This window comes from Arachis hypogaea, chromosome 17 (genome assembly GCF_003086295.3).
Source record: "Arachis hypogaea cultivar Tifrunner chromosome 17, arahy.Tifrunner.gnm2.J5K5, whole genome shotgun sequence".
NCBI classification, from domain to species: domain Eukaryota; kingdom Viridiplantae; phylum Streptophyta; class Magnoliopsida; order Fabales; family Fabaceae; genus Arachis; species Arachis hypogaea.
This window is the reverse complement of record NC_092052.1, coordinates 15,175,373-15,191,088: the sequence shown is the minus strand read 5'-3', so window position 1 is coordinate 15,191,088 and position 15,716 is coordinate 15,175,373. Positions and strand designations below refer to the sequence as shown.

The window sequence follows — 15,716 nt, the reverse complement described above, 5'->3', positions numbered from 1 at the left end:
AGAATTAGATCCCGAGTACCAAGACCCGGTCAATAATGACCAAGCTCTCGTGGTACCTCCTTCAACAACAGAGGAACCACGCGGAGAAGGTACTTCAGGTGGACATCACCATAGAAGGATCCCCTTCAAGGTTCGTCACCCTGAAGGAGAAGAACAACCCCATTCTACCGACTTCATGGGGTTGCTGCATGGACACCATGGCCGACTTGAATAACTAGAGCAAGAGTTAGAACGATAGAGGAAGGTGGAGAGAAATCTGAAAAAAGAAATCAAGCGACGAAAAGAGTTAGAAGAAAAGCTCTCGAAGCTGGAATTCGACATTCGAGGTGGGAACTCACGCACAACTCGGGAAGACACCCCGTTAGGAGGAGAAGATCCTTTTACCGAAGATACCATGCGAAAAGTTACAAAAGTAATCCCTAAAAAGAGACCTGAACAATGTCCAAGAAAGAGGATTACAAAAATAACTTGGAAGGGCCCGACATGATGAAGTCGGCGCAAAACATAAAAGTTATCAAAGTAGCCCCTAAAAAGGACTTAAACAAGGTCCAAAAAAGAGGGTTATTAACAACAAACTTGGACAGAACCGACATGACGAAATCGGCCTCCCGAAAACCTTAGCATTATACAAAGTAATTCCTAAATAAAGACCTGAACAAGGTCCAAATAAAACGAATTACTAGAAAAAACATCAGGCAAAGGCTCAAAGGAATTAAGCCAATCCGAAGAGGTCAGACAACGAAAGTCCCAACACTCCCAAAATCTTGAAAGGTACCAAGACGAGTGCAGGCAGATATGTTACGAAAAACACAAGTTATAATAATAGCAAACTCAAGAGACTACCAAAACCAGCCCCAAGAGCTTGGAAAATACTTTGTTTTTTAAAATAAAGTTGCTAAACAAGCAACCAGGAATGTAGCAAAAGTCAGAGACATCATTACAAAATAAAGAGTTTAAAGGCCCACAAGCCGGGCTATCTACACAACCAATTAGAAAATTCAGCTAAGATCCGAAGGCTTCTCGGCAGCATCAGCACGGGGTGAAGGAGGGCGAGTCTGAAGAGGCAAGGCATCCACTGTCCCGTCATCCCTATTCAAGATTTGGCAATCGGGATCTGATGCAGGACGAACGACCTCAGAGGAAGGAGCTGAAGAAGTCGGCACAACAGAAGCTTTGGTGGCAGGCACAGAGGGAGGCTCAACATCATCATCATCAGGGTCGTCAGGGACAATCTTGCTATCCTTCACAACATTATCCAGACTGAATAGAGCAAGGTCGACCTCAGGGGTAAGAACCCGAACCTGCTTCTTCAGGTTCTCATAAGCAGCATTTACGCTGCCTACAAGGTGACCCTGGAGCTCGGCATAATCAACCCGGGCCGACTCTAACTCCTCCCTGAGACGCATCACTTCCCGGTAGGTCATGACGTAGCTTTCTTTGTGCCTCAATGCCATGTCCTCTGCCAACTTCACAGAAGCTGCCAAGGCAACGGAGCTAGCCTTCTCGCCCTCTAGTTCCTTCTCCAATTTTCTCACTTTTACTTCGAGCTCCTCCTTCAAACCCCTCATCCGGTCGAACTCCCGCTTAGCTTCCTCCATAAAGGCTTTGGTAGCATGCAGAGGAAGGTCTTGGGCAGTTCGGTACAAGGCGGCTCCCATGTGTGCCATCTTGATGCTACTTCGAGTTATAAAATCCAAATGACGAAGGAGGGAAACATCATCCATAGAGAGGGCACCATAAGGACCAATCTGCTGGTCGACAAAGCCAATAGGATCAAAATCAGGCGAATCCAGATTGAAGGGTTCAACAGTCCGAGGTCTTTTGGAGGGAGGAACGGCCGGAAGAGAAGATGCAGCAGCAGCAGAAGATTATGGAGGATCCACTACACGGACTCGAGGAGTAGGGATCATCCTCCTCGGGCCAGGAGAGCTCAGCACGGACGGTTTCGACGTTATCTGAGAAGACCCTTCCCCATCCGTCTTGGTTGAGATGTTCTGAGCTGCAGTAGCCTTCTTTGCCTTCTTGAAAGCTTTCATGGCATCATTATTCTTGGCCATCTCTGAAAAATAAAAACCAGCAGTTTTACAAACCAGGAAAGAAGAAGAAAGCAAAGTAAAAATAAGAAGCAATATATATCAAGTAATACCCAATGCAGTTCGGACAAGGGAGGGGTCCCCTAAGGATTTTTTAGTATCCAGATGAGGAGGTTCCCCCCCAAAGGTCCTCCAAAACTATCACAAAAGCTTGCTCAATCTCGTCGAGCATTTTCCATGTATATCGGGATACTAATACATTCTGCTGCCAACACAAAGGGAAGGATGGCTCATCATTTGCTTCCAGAAAAAAGGGGAGAGCTCCCTCAACAGCTCGGACCTTGAAAAAATAATTCTTGAAGTCCCTAAAGGACTCGTCATATATAGTAAAAACCTTATGTCCTTGTGCAGATCTAAAAGAGACCCACGAGGCTTTCTTTTTTGAAGAAATCCCGGGTTTAGTTAAAACAAACAAATAAAGGAAAAGAGTCTGAGAAGGGGTAACATCCAACTCTTCGCAAAGAAGCTGAAAAATCTTAATAAAGCCCCAGGAGTTCGGATGAAGCTGGGATAGAGCTATATTACACGACCATAACAAATCGGTCTCAAAGGAAGTAAAGGAAAAAGTGATGTCCAACTGGCTGAAAAAATAGTCGTAAGCATAAAAGAAAGGGCACTCCCCCTGGGTCAGGGCAGGGAAGCAAACCCTCTCCTCAGAGTCAGGTGCTACCAATTCATAATTCCTTTCTTGATCTCTACTCTTACAGAGGCGGTGATGTTTCCTAAGCTCCACACAGAATTCAGCATTTACCACAGAAACACACATTAGAACAAGGGAATCCAACCAATCGGACATTCCCTCAGGGACCTTAGAGGACGTCTCTACAATATTTTTGCAAGAAGACATGGCCAACTAGTCCTACAAACAAGAAAAGAAGATTGGATTACTAAAAAATATCTCGGACGAAATCAAAACAACTCGGCCAACATAATCCAGCGCAGTACAAGCAACAAAAGGAAACCCCAAGACCCACACCAAAAAGATCCAGGGGCATCCTTTGGAGGCAGTTAACAAGACAAGGATTCAGGAAAACCTACAAGCCTACATCTTGATACGTCCTAGCAGGAAAACAATAAATCCTTTTTTGAACTAAAGCGACACTTCGAGAAGAAAGCTACGAGCCACAAACCAAGTAAAGCCATCAAAATAACCACCTTCCAGACTCACCATCCTAGTTTAATTAACGAACGAAGCTACCAAGCAACAAAATATATCCGGGAAGAAATCATCAAAGACGCAATCTTTTTTCAAAGAAATAAACCCCCCTCAAACAAATAAAGAAAATCAAAACAAGTATCGTTATCTCCTACAAAGTTCAGTAGTAAGGAAAGCTATCAATAGGGCAAAAATCAAGGGGCAATCTTTTCAGAAGCAAACAAGTGCAGTTTCACAAAACTCAAAGTATCAAAGAACAACCAGAAGCAGCAGCAAAATATGCAAAGCCCTAAAAAGCCTCAATAGAAGTACCAGGAGTATGCATAAATACGAAAAGGAAGCCAGAATAAAATACATTACAGTGACGAGCAAACACGAGACTACAAAAAGGTTCAAGCTTTTCAACATGCATTTAGTCAGAGTCAAAGCTTTACCAGAAAAAATGATGAGAACAACAAAGAGAAGAACCAACCTGAACAAAGGAAGAAACTTCGAAGAAAGTTTGAAGACGGAGAGACAGAATCGCCTTTCGAGCCAAACACCAAGAAATCACCAAATGACGTCGCAGAAAGAAACGCAAAGATGCAAGTTTCAAGCAAAACTGAAAGCGAAAAAGAAGAGGAGAAGTTACAGAGAAGGGGAAACAGTTTATGAAATTCAAAATGAAGAAGCAAGGGAAACGGGGCATTAAAAACAATTAATGAGGGTATTAAACCCTCGCACATTCCCAAGGCAAGAGCACTAATACAAAAGCGCGCATTTTTTAAAAGAAAGAGAAAGAAACAAAAAACGTTCCATATTCAAAAAGGGGGAACACTACAAAGATGAAGTCAACAAGATGCTCGAGTTCGGCTTCAGCAGAGAAATATCGAAGTCCTAAAACTAAGACTCGACCTTAAAAAAGAAAGACCGAGCTCGAGCAGGGGCACTGTTCATACCCTGGGTCGAGCTATCCGACCCGGGATGTTTAGCGACAAGGCGACCGACCTCTTCAGGTCTGACTATCCGGTCTCTTCTCAAAGAGCTCGGCCAAATTACCAAGAAAGCCCAAATAAAGGGTCCGAATAGAGGAACACGACCCAAATTCAAAGGTAGCCCAAGCCTATAGAGATAAGGGCGGTTCCCATGAAGATAAGATGACCTCACCCAAAGATAAGATAAGATAAGATAACTAACTTATCTTATCTAAAAGGGTCACTCCACACCTCTATAAATACACTGGAGCACCCAGGTATAACTCATACTCTGATTCTACACAAAACCTGTTTAATACCCTTGCTGACTTAAGCACCGGAGTCCCTTGCAGGTACCACTACCCTCCGGTGACAAAGGATCAGCAGCATAGCCAGTCAAACAAGTCGGACGCAATCGCTCCAGCCTCCACTCACCAGCCGGACACGTTAGCTCCGACCAGTACAGAAGATCTCGTCTGAGATCGACCTACAGTTTCAGGTAACCCACAGAACAACAGTGAGAAAAGTTGATCCAGAAGGAGGAGGCATCTCCGAAGCCTCAACCGTTCTTATATCACTGATTTCACTCCTATTCTGTGACAGTTTATTTATTATGTTTTTATGCATTTTTCATAACAACTATCTTTTTTAATCGCCTGACTAAGATCTACAAGGTAGCCATTGCTTGCTCAATCCGACAATCTCTGTGGCATTCGACCCTCACTCACCTGAGGTATTACTTGGACAACCCAGTGCACTTGCCAGTCTATCTGTGCGAAACTTGCGGAGTTAAATTTCGCGCACTAAGTTTTTAACGCCGTTGCCGGGGATTGTTCGAGTTTGACAAACTACCAAACTATCTTGTTGCTTAGATTAGGTACTTTTTAAGGTTTAGTAGGTCTTTAATCGTGTCTTTTATTTTCTTTTTTTTTCAAAATCTTTTTCAAAATCCATCTTTTCTTTGTCTTTTGGTTGAGTCTAGTGTCAATTTTAAGTTTGGTGTCCCTTATGTGTTTATCTTTTCTTTAAAATTTTTGAAAATTGCTCTTGAGTGTTCTTCTTGGTATTCAAGTTGTTCTTGTTTCTTTTCTTTGTTTGATCTTAAAATTTTTTAGTTTGGTATCTTTTGGTATTTTTCTTTCTAATTTTCGAAAAACTAGTGTCTTTGATCTAAAAATTTTAAGTTTCGTTTCTTTTGGTTGTTTTTCTCTTTCTTCATTAATTCAGAAAAAAATAAAAATTATTTCTTTATCTTTCTTTAATTTTCAAAAATCTTGTTTCTTTTCTTATCTTGATTTAAAATTTTTTTAAGTTTGGTGTTTTTCTGTTAGTAAAGTTAAATTTTAAATTTCAAATCCTATATTTTCAAAACTTTTCAAATCTTATCATATCTTTCTTTTAATTTGATTCTTTCATATCTTATCTTTCTTTTAAATTTTAAAATTTCAAATCTTTTTAAATCTTTGCTATCTTTTCAAATTTGATTTTCAAATCTTTTTAATTTAAAACTCATCTCTCTTAACTTCTTTTTAAATCTTCATCTTATCTTTATCTTTTAATTTTAAAACTTACCTAGCTTACTTTCTTTTTAAAATTTAAAACTTTTTCAATTTTAAATACTTATTTCTTCTTTTTCGAAAATCACCTTTTAATTTTAAATCCTTTTAGTTAATTAGCTTTTAATTTCCCTCTTGTTTTTCGAATTCAATAAATAAATAAAATAAAAACAAAAATATTTTAATTCTAATTTCTCTTTTTACTTCCTAATATTCGAATTCTTCTTCTCAATCCTCTACTCTCATTCTTCTTTTCTTTTTCATATCTCACAGGGAGTTCTCTATACTCTGACATAGAAACTCCCACTCTCTTTCTTTCGTGTTTTTCTTTTTCTTGTTTATGAGCAGGAACAGAGATAAAGAACCACTCTTTGATCCTGACCCTGAACCTGAGAGGACTCTAAGGAGGCGTTTACAACAAGTTAAAGCACAACACTCCGAAGGAAACCTCACAGAAATTTTTGAACAAGAAGCTGAAAGTACGAACATGGCAGCCAATCCGAATGATGGAGGAGACGCAAGGAAGGTTCTTGGTGACTGCACCCACTTCTGACTTCTATGGAAGAAGCATCTCTAATGCAAGGAAGGGTTTTGGTGACTGCACCCACTTCTAACTTCATGGACTTCCACAAGAAGATCCACATAAATTCCTATCTGAATTCTTGCAAATCTGTGATATTATTAAGACCAATGGAGTGGATCCTGAGGTCTACAGGCTAATGCTTTTTCCTTTTGCTGTTAGAGACAGAGCTAAGATATGGTTAGATTTTTAACCTAAGAAAAGCCTAGACTCTTGGAAAGAGTTAGTTAATGCATTCTTGGCCAAGTTCTTTCCACCTCAGAAGATGAGCAAGTTTAGGGTGGAATTTCAAACCTTCAGACAAAAAGAGGGTGAATCCCTCTATGAAGCTTGGGAAAGATACAAACAATTGATTAGGAGATGTCCTCCTGACATGCTCTCAGAATGGACTATCCTAGGTATCTTCTATGATGGTCTATCTGAGATGTCCAAGATGTCCAAGATGTCCTTGGACCATTCTGCTGGTGGATCACTCCACTTGAAGAAAACACCTGAAGAGGCACAAGAACTCATTGAAATAGTTGCAAACAACCAATTCATGTACACTTCTGAGAGAAACCCTATGAACAATGGGGTAGCTCAGAAGAAAGGAGTCTTGGAGGTTGACACTCTGAATGCCATATTGGCTCAGAATAAGATCTTGACCCAACAGGTCAATATGATCTCTCAGCATTTGACTGGAATGCAAACTATAGCTGGCAGCACTCAAGACACTTCCTATGAAGGAGATGCTTATGATCCAGATCAACCTGAGATGGAGGAGGTGAATTACATGGGAGAATACTATGGAAACACCTACAACCCCTCATGGAGGAATCACCTTAATCTTTCATGGAAAGATCAACAATAACCAAGGTGGAAAAAACCAAAATAGGTTCAATAACAGACCATTTCCACCTTCTTAGTAACAGATGGAGACTTCTAAGCAGAACCTCTCTGACTTAGCAATCATAGTCTCTAAACTCTCTAAGACTACTCACAGTTTCATAACAAAAACTAGGTCTTCCATCAGAAATCTGGAGGTATAAGTTGGTCATCTGAGTAAGAAAATCCCTGAGACCCCTTCCAACACTCTTCCTAGTAATACTGAAGTAAACCTAAGAAAAGAGTGTAAGACCATCACTGTAGAAGTGGAGGCCGAATCTAAAGGGGAGGCTTTGGCATTGAATGCTAGTAAGAGAGTCCCTACCAGGCGTTCAGTTCCCAAGGAGGAGCCATCATTGGCGTTGAACACTAGTAAGGGAGTCCCTACTGGGCGTTCAACGCCCAAAGAGGAGCCATCAGTGGTGTTGAACGCCAGCAGAGGAGTAGCTGGGCATTCAACACCCAAAGTGGCACAAAAGCTGGCATTGTACGCCAATAATGGGGCAGCTGGGCATTCAACGGCCACTAAAAACTTTCCTATTGAAGATCTGAAGGCAGCTAAGGCTCATGAGGAGACCATAGAGGTTTCCTTGAAGGCCTTGTTGCAAATTATGGACTATGAAGACCACTCCTCCTCTAATGAGGAAGAGGAAACCAGGAAAGAGCAAGTTGCTCGGTACCTAAGAATTCTCATGAAGTTAAATGCCAAGTTATTTGGAATAGAGACGTTGGAGGAAGAACCTCCAGTACTCACTAAGGAACTCAATGCCTTGGTTCAGAAGAAACTACCTTAGAAGCTGTCGGATTCTGGACGCTTCCTAATTCCCTGTACCATAGGCCCTATTACCTTTGAGAAGTCTCTGTGTGACCTAGGGTCAAGCATAAACCTCATGCCTCTCTCTGTAATGGAGATATTGGAAATCTTTGAGGTGCAAGCCGCAAGAATCTCACTAGAGATGGCAGATGGTGTGGAATTTATAACCACAAACTAACCGGCAAGTGCACCGGGTCGTACCAAGTAGTACCTCAGGTGAATGAGGGTCGAACCCACGAGGATTTATAGACTAAGGAGCAATGGTTAAGTGATTTACTTAGTTAGGCAAACAGAAAATGGTATTTGAAGGTTCAAAAGCATTAACAGTAATTTAGAATATTAGAAAGCAAGCAATAAACATGTTGTGAATAATATATGGAGAAACAGTAAAGGCTTCAGAGTTATCTTTTTTACGGATTGACTTTTCTTACTAACTATTTTAATCATGCAAGATTTAAATCATGGCAAACTGTATGTGACTAAACCCTAATTCCTTAGACCTTTTTAGTCTCCTCTAAAATTCATCAACCGCCAATTCCTTGGTCACTTAATTCCAATTAGAGGGTGAAGCTCAGTTCTAGTTTATATGCCACAGAAATCCTAATTACCCAAATATAAGAGGATTATATGTCACGTATCCCGTTAAGTCCAGATAATTAGAAATTTAGGAGAATATGTTTTCAAGCTGTTGTTCAAGTAAAGAGCTTTCCCAAGTTATAAAAGAACTCAATTAGAACAAAGGTCATACTTCCATTCCACCCAGATTCATAAAATAAAGAACGAAAACAATTCTTGAATTATAAATCAGTACATAAATTAAAATAGAAAAGTAATAGTATCAATCCATACAATAGACAGAGCTCCTAACCTTAACAGTAGAGGTTTAGTTCCTCATGGTTCAGAGAGAAAACTAGGATTATGAAAAACTGTAAATTGAGGAATGAGGTCCAAGAGAAGAGAAGAGCCCGAAGGGCTGATTCTTTTCCCTTTTATATCTAATCCTAATTAATGTAAATTATATTTCCTAAAACTAAATAATATATTTTCCTATTTTAAAATAAAAATTAAAGTTTAATAAAGAATCAATCAAACAATCCATGCGAGCCTTGTAAGCGTGGAGACCACTTGGCTTCACTAAGATCCACGCCTAACTTGGCAAAGAGTTGCGCCTTACTTGAGGGATGCAGTGAGGAAGGGCGTGTTGAGCTCATGTGTTGTGCCTTACTTGAAGATTTGTTGTGCCTTACTTGAGGGGTCAAGGCAATTGTTGCATGTTGTTGTTAATGTCTTGCGCCTAACTTGAGAAATCTCAAGTTAGGCGCAGCCTTGGCCGAACTCCTTGGATGCCTCTCTTTCATCATGGCGCCTAACTTGAGAATTCTCAAGTTAGGCGCAGTCTTGGCAACTTTGGTCAAAGGAGTATAGTCCATCTTGGCGCCTAAGTTGAGATGGACTATTATATATCGTTGGAAAGCTCTGGAAGTTATCTTTTTAACGCCACTGAAATCACATCCATTAGACTTCTGTAGCTCGAGTTATTCAGGTTTGAGAGCAAAGAGGTCATGATTGATAGTATCATTTGCCTTCTTCTCTTTTTTTGTGGAAACTCCATCAAATCCAGCCAAATGCTACATAAAACAAACAGAATTGCACACGACTCAAAGTAGCATCTATAGTGGCTAAAAGATAATTAATTCTTGATTAAACTTAACAAATTGAATGCAAATTCACTAGGAAAATATAGGAAAGATGCTCACGCATCACAACACCAAACTTGAATTGTTGCTTGTCTTCAAGCAACCAAAACTAACATAGGCTTAGGATGTGAATTTTCATGAGAGTGAAAGTTTCATTAAGCCCATGTTTCTTCTTAAAGTGGGGTTTACAACTGCAATCCTGAATATTTTTGGCATCTCACTATCCTTTGAATCAGGAGAATGTCACTGTTATTCGGAATTAGAATCCGGATAATATTATGAATTCTCTACTCTTTTATACTTCAGTTTAATCCTTGAACACAGCAGTTTTCTTTTCATTCTCTTTTCTTTGGTGATTTGCACCTTGAGCCTAGCCGTGACTTTAAATGTTTTGTTTCAAGCTTCACTTAACACAAAACACCACAAGCACTTAACTGGGAAACTCTCTTTAAGTTCTGATTTTTCTTTCAGTTACTCCCAGACAGTGGTGCTCAAAGACTTTGGCATACTCTGTTAAATGCATTTGATCTCGATTCTTAGTGCTCTATCTCAAGGATTACTTGACACATTCACACCACAAGCATATGACTAGGAAAACAACTCTTTGAGCTTTTAACCATGTTTGACCTCCCTAGTCATTAATGCTCAGGGCCTTGGACCTTGCTTTTATTTTTCTTTTGCTATTTCTTTTGCTTCAAGGATTAAGATTTCACAAACCTCAGAGAATTCATAATAGTTCTTTAAATTCCTATTCTTTATACATCAAGATCCCTTGGTTCAAATTCAAATATGCACTGTTCATGTCATGCATTCAGAATCACAGAAAATACCACCACATTTGGATAAATAAGACCATTCTTAAAAATAAACTCAATTTCTCATGCAATACATCTTTTTCTTTTTTCTTTTTGATTTCAAAATCAGTGAGGAACACATGAGACACTTTTCAGAATTAAAGCAAATAACAGAAATTTTCAAAATAGCAGAACTAAACTAGAACCTAGGAATTTAAATAATAAAGGATCATGAAATAAATAAAACAAAATAGCAGAAAACAGAAACATATTAAAGTAATGGCAAACTACTATAGAAGGTGAAAAGAACTAGACCACGTCAATCTCCCTGGTGGGATCTCTCTCCTCATGCTGTGCTCCGTATGGTCCTCTCAGGCGGCTGTAATCATGTCTCAGCTGAGAGATCTTCTGCCGCTGAAAGCCCTGAGCAGCTCTCATCTCATCAAGGGTGGTACAGAGATACGCCCAACGACTGTCCTGTATCACTCTTATCTCCTCCACAAACGCAGTGTACTGCTGCTAGTGGCTGTTGTTCGTGACCCTCATCTACTCAATGGAGGAGGTGAGCTGCTACCAGTATTCCTGAGGAGGACTGTGCTGTCCCTGAGGCAGTGGTGGCTGCCTGTTCTTCTCTATGCACCTTGCGATGTTCCCTGCGAGTCTCCATTCTCTTCTTTGTAATTGGTTTTTCAACAGGAATGGGGACATCATTCTCCACTTTTACCCCTGCTGCTTCACACAGACGATAAATCAGATGTGAAAATCCGAGCCTAGCATTCTTGTAGGGGCTGGCGGCAATCTCGTATATCTACTCTGGGATAATATCCTCCATCTCTACTAATTCTCCCTTCATGATGCTGTAAATCATGACAGCCCGATCCACAGTGCATTCGGACCGGTTGCTAGTTGGCATGATGGACCTTCGGATGAAATCCAACCATGCTCTAGCTAAGGGACTAGCTCATTACTCTTTAGGTGATTCGGCTTTCTCTCAGCACCTAGCTTCCACTGAGAACCAGGAATGCATAATGCTTCAATGACTAGATCTAGTTCCTGGTCCTTATCCATTTTCCTACTGTAACTAGGAGTTAGCTGAGGTGGATGCAGCAGGTGGAGGGCTTGTCTGACGCTTCTTGGGCTGAAGTCAATGACCTTGCCTCTTACATAGCTCTGGTAATTTTTCTCATTGACTCCCTTCATATCCTTTTATGTGAACCAGGGGTTTCTATAAAACTCTTGGATCATTAATTGCCCAACCTTTGTGTACGGGTTGCACAGAAAGTTCCACCCTCTGCTATTTATCTGAAACTGGATTTTCGGATAGTCATCCGGTTTCAATGCAAATCTCACTTCGGGAATGACGAAACGAGATTCCCTACACGATCTAGAAATTCACAAATTAGTTCTCGTTGAAAGTATAGCGTATAAACCAGCAAGGAATTCCTTTCGCAAAAAAGTTTTGGTTGTCACAAGTAACAAACCCCTAATAAAATTGATAACTGAAGTATTTAAACCTCGGGTCGACTCTCAAGGTATTGCAGGGAGGTGTTCTTATTATTGGTTATGAGTCATGTAAATTTGGGATTTGGATTGAGAAATAAGAAGAGTGAATTGCAAAAGAAACAAACTAACAATTATAAAAGCTTTTGGCAAGGTATGAGAGTTGGATTTCCCAAGATTAATCGTAATAGGTTGTTGTTTCTACTTAGTTAACCCTTACCGAATAAGGGAAAGTCAAGTAGTTGAGCTAACTTCTATTCACGAGTCCTAATCCTCTCCCTTGGGAAGGACTAGTTTTAGTGGCTAGAGAGATAGCCAACAACTTCCAATTACAAGAACGTATCCTTCTCAGTTGTGATGAAAATTATTCATTGCTCCCACTTAGTTAACCCTCAACGAATGAAAGAAAGTCAAGTGGACTAATCAATTTGATTCCTCAAGTCTTAGTCAACTCCTAAGGAAAGACTAGTTTTAGAGGGATCCAAATCAATCAGCAACTTCCAATTATCAATCAACAAAGGAGTTTGATAACTCAAGTGTCACCAATTACTAAACCAAAGCCAAGAGGAGAAAATCTAACTTAAAACATTAATTAATAACAAATAATAGAAGAAGTAATAAATATGAAATACCTCAATTTGCATTAAATAGAAAATCATCAAATCTAACATGGATAGTTTATAGCCAGATGGAATAAGAAGAAGAACAACAAGAAGAACACATAAATTAAAGGAACATTAAACCTGGAATTGGAAAGACGTTGAAAGAAGAAATCCTAAATCCTAAATCCTAAACCTAGAGAGAGGAGAGAGCCTCTCTCTCTAGAAAACTACATCTAAATCCTAAAATTGTGTGTATGAGAAGTGATGAATGATTCTTCCACTCTGTAGCCTCTAATATGTATTTTTTGGGCCAAGAATTGGGTCAAAAATAGCCCAGAAATCGCTGGGGACGATTTCTGATACGTACAGGTCGCGGCTCTATCATGCGTACACGTGGATTGAACTTTTGTGAGGTCACGCGTATGTGTAATCCACGCGTGCGCGTCACCTAACAGCATGGCAACTATGACAAATTATATATTGTTGCAAAGTCCCGGATGTTAGCTTTCCAACGCAACTAGAACCGCCTCATTTGGATCTCTGTAGCTCAAGTTATAATCGATTGAGTGCGAAGAGGTCAGGGCTGACAGCATTAGCAATTCCTTCAACTTCTTGTATTCTTTCCACTTTTGCATGCTTTCTTTCCATCCTCTAAGCCATTCCTGCCCTATAAAACCTGAAAACACTTGACACACATATCACGGCATCGAATGGTAATAAGAGAGGATTAAGATTAGCAAAGTTTAGGCCAAAGAAGTATGTTTTCAATCATAGCACAAAATTAGGAAGCAAAAATGTAAAACCATGCATTTTTGTATGAACAAGTATATGAAAGTTTGATAAAATCCACTCAATTGAGCACAAGATAAGCCATAAAATAGTGATTTATCAACCTCCCCACACTTAAACATTAGCATGGCCTCATGCTAAACTCAAGAGAAGCTATAAAAGAGTGAAGAGGAATGGTAGAATGTATGAAATGCAACCTATTTATATGAATGCAGCTAAATGCAAAATGATTCTACCTACTTGGTGAAAAGTGAATAAATCTTCCAAGAACAAATATAAACTGGATTTCACTAATTCAAATCACAAAATGAAGTACAAGTAAACTTGCAAGAAGAAAGCTTATGAAAGCCGGGAACATAGAATCGAGCGTCGAACCCTTCACTGGAAGTGTATACACTCTGATCACTCTAGTGTCTAAGGGTCGGTTCTCTCAATTCTCTACTAATCTTGCTTTCTAAGACTTGCTCTTCTTCTACCAATCAACAAAATTTTAATGCACAAATACACATATCAAGAGGTATTTTAAGGTTTGTAATGGGGTTAGGGTCAATGTAGGATTGTATTTGGTCAAGTGGACTAAAATCTGAATCCTTGATTAACCTAAACTTACTACCTAACCTAAGACAATCCATGTAATTACAATGCAAAATCTAGCTGCCTATTAACTGTGTTTTCCACATATCACGCATCCCAAATGTAGCACAGTACATATGCATTGATATTATTACTTAACTTGGGGCATTTTGTCCCCTGTTTTATTATTTGCTCTTTTTTTTCTTTTCTTTTTCTTTTTTTTTTCTTTTTTTCTATTTTTCTTTTCTTTTGTATTTCTCAATGCATATGATTAAGGTATTTCATGTATAAACATGTCCTCAACATTCTTTTTCACATTTTTACAACACCCAATTCTCAAACCAAATATTGACAAACCCAATTTCCCCACACTTAAACCATGAACACTCTCACTAGTCTAAGCTAACCAAAGATTCAAATTAAGGACATTATTGTTTTCCGTTTAGAGTTAGTGATGTGCTAAAGTAGAGAACAAAAGGGGTGAAATAGGCTCAAAATTGATTTGTAAAGGATAATGAACGGGTAGGGCCATATGGATATGTAAGCTCAGTGAAACAAAGGCCTCAATCATATAAGTGTATGCATACATCAAATAATGGAAATATAGAATTAAGCAAGACAAAGATCACAATTATAGAGAGAACAACACACACCAAAAATAAAATATTGGTTGATAAGATGCAACCAATCAAATAGGCTCAAAATCTCACTGGTTTTGTGTGTTCGAGCTCTAAACCATGTTCCAAAAATAAAATTTCTTCAAACAAGTTTAATAAAAATTTTAATTCAAATTAGTGAAATGTTATAAAATAGTTTCTTGAAAAGAAAATATTACTTCAACCAAGTAGTGGTAAAATATGCACAAACTCTAACTATAATGCAATCAATCATGCAAATGCAATAATGAACTAACAAAGGGGATTAAACATTGGTATTGAGAAGAAAATAACTAACCCGCGGAAGTCGGTATCGACCTCCCCACACTTAAAGACTGCATCGTCCTCGGTGCATACAGAGATGTACAAGTGGACTGGTGGCTCCAACTGATGCGTTTTCTCCAAAGATTGTGCGGCAGACTTGTTTATTGCTCCAGTTAGAGACTTTTCCTTTTCCCTCTTGGTGGCCATCCTGAAAGAAGAGGAAAAGTATGGGAAAGAACCCACAAGCAAAGATATGAAAAGAAATAAAACGTATGTGGGCTAGTGCCAAATAATAAGGTTCTCAACTACATGGTAGCTACAACATGTAAGTGAGAAAATAGTAGAAGCACAGGGCACGTCAACTAAATAGCAAACAAGTCAAGGAGCACCTAAAATAATGCAAGAAATATGCAACAGTTGAGTAAGAAAATTTTAACACCAACGTGAAAACAACAAATATAGAAAAGAAAGGGAGAAGAAACAAGGAAGTTAAAATGCCATGAATGCAAGTATGCAAATGTAACAAATAGAAGAAAAGAAAGGGAGAAAGGATGAGAGGGGAGGAGAAGAAAGAAGAGAGAAGAAAGAAAAAAGAAGAAAGAAGAAAGAAGAAAGAAGAAAGAAGAAAGAAGAGAATTAGGATTTGGAAGGAGGGAATAATTGAAACTGGGCGGCACGCTGGTGTAGTGATGCGGCGCAAGCGACGCGCACGCATACCCTACGCAGACGCGTGGGTCGCACAAAGTGGAAGGTGATGCGAGAGTGTCGCGCACGCGTATGCGTGCCCCTTAGTTGTGCTAGTCGCACGCGAGCAGCACGGCGCAC

General features: G+C 39.4%; 1 non-coding gene across 1 annotated transcript; it reads right to left on the bottom strand.

Moving 5' to 3' along the window:
* Positions 1-6,609: 6,609 nt before the first annotated feature.
* LOC112768178 (small nucleolar RNA R71) lies at positions 6,610-6,713 on the bottom strand. Its single transcript, XR_003185616.1, has one exon. It is a non-coding gene; the product is annotated as a small nucleolar RNA R71 (small nucleolar RNA).
* Positions 6,714-15,716: the final 9,003 nt, after the last annotated feature.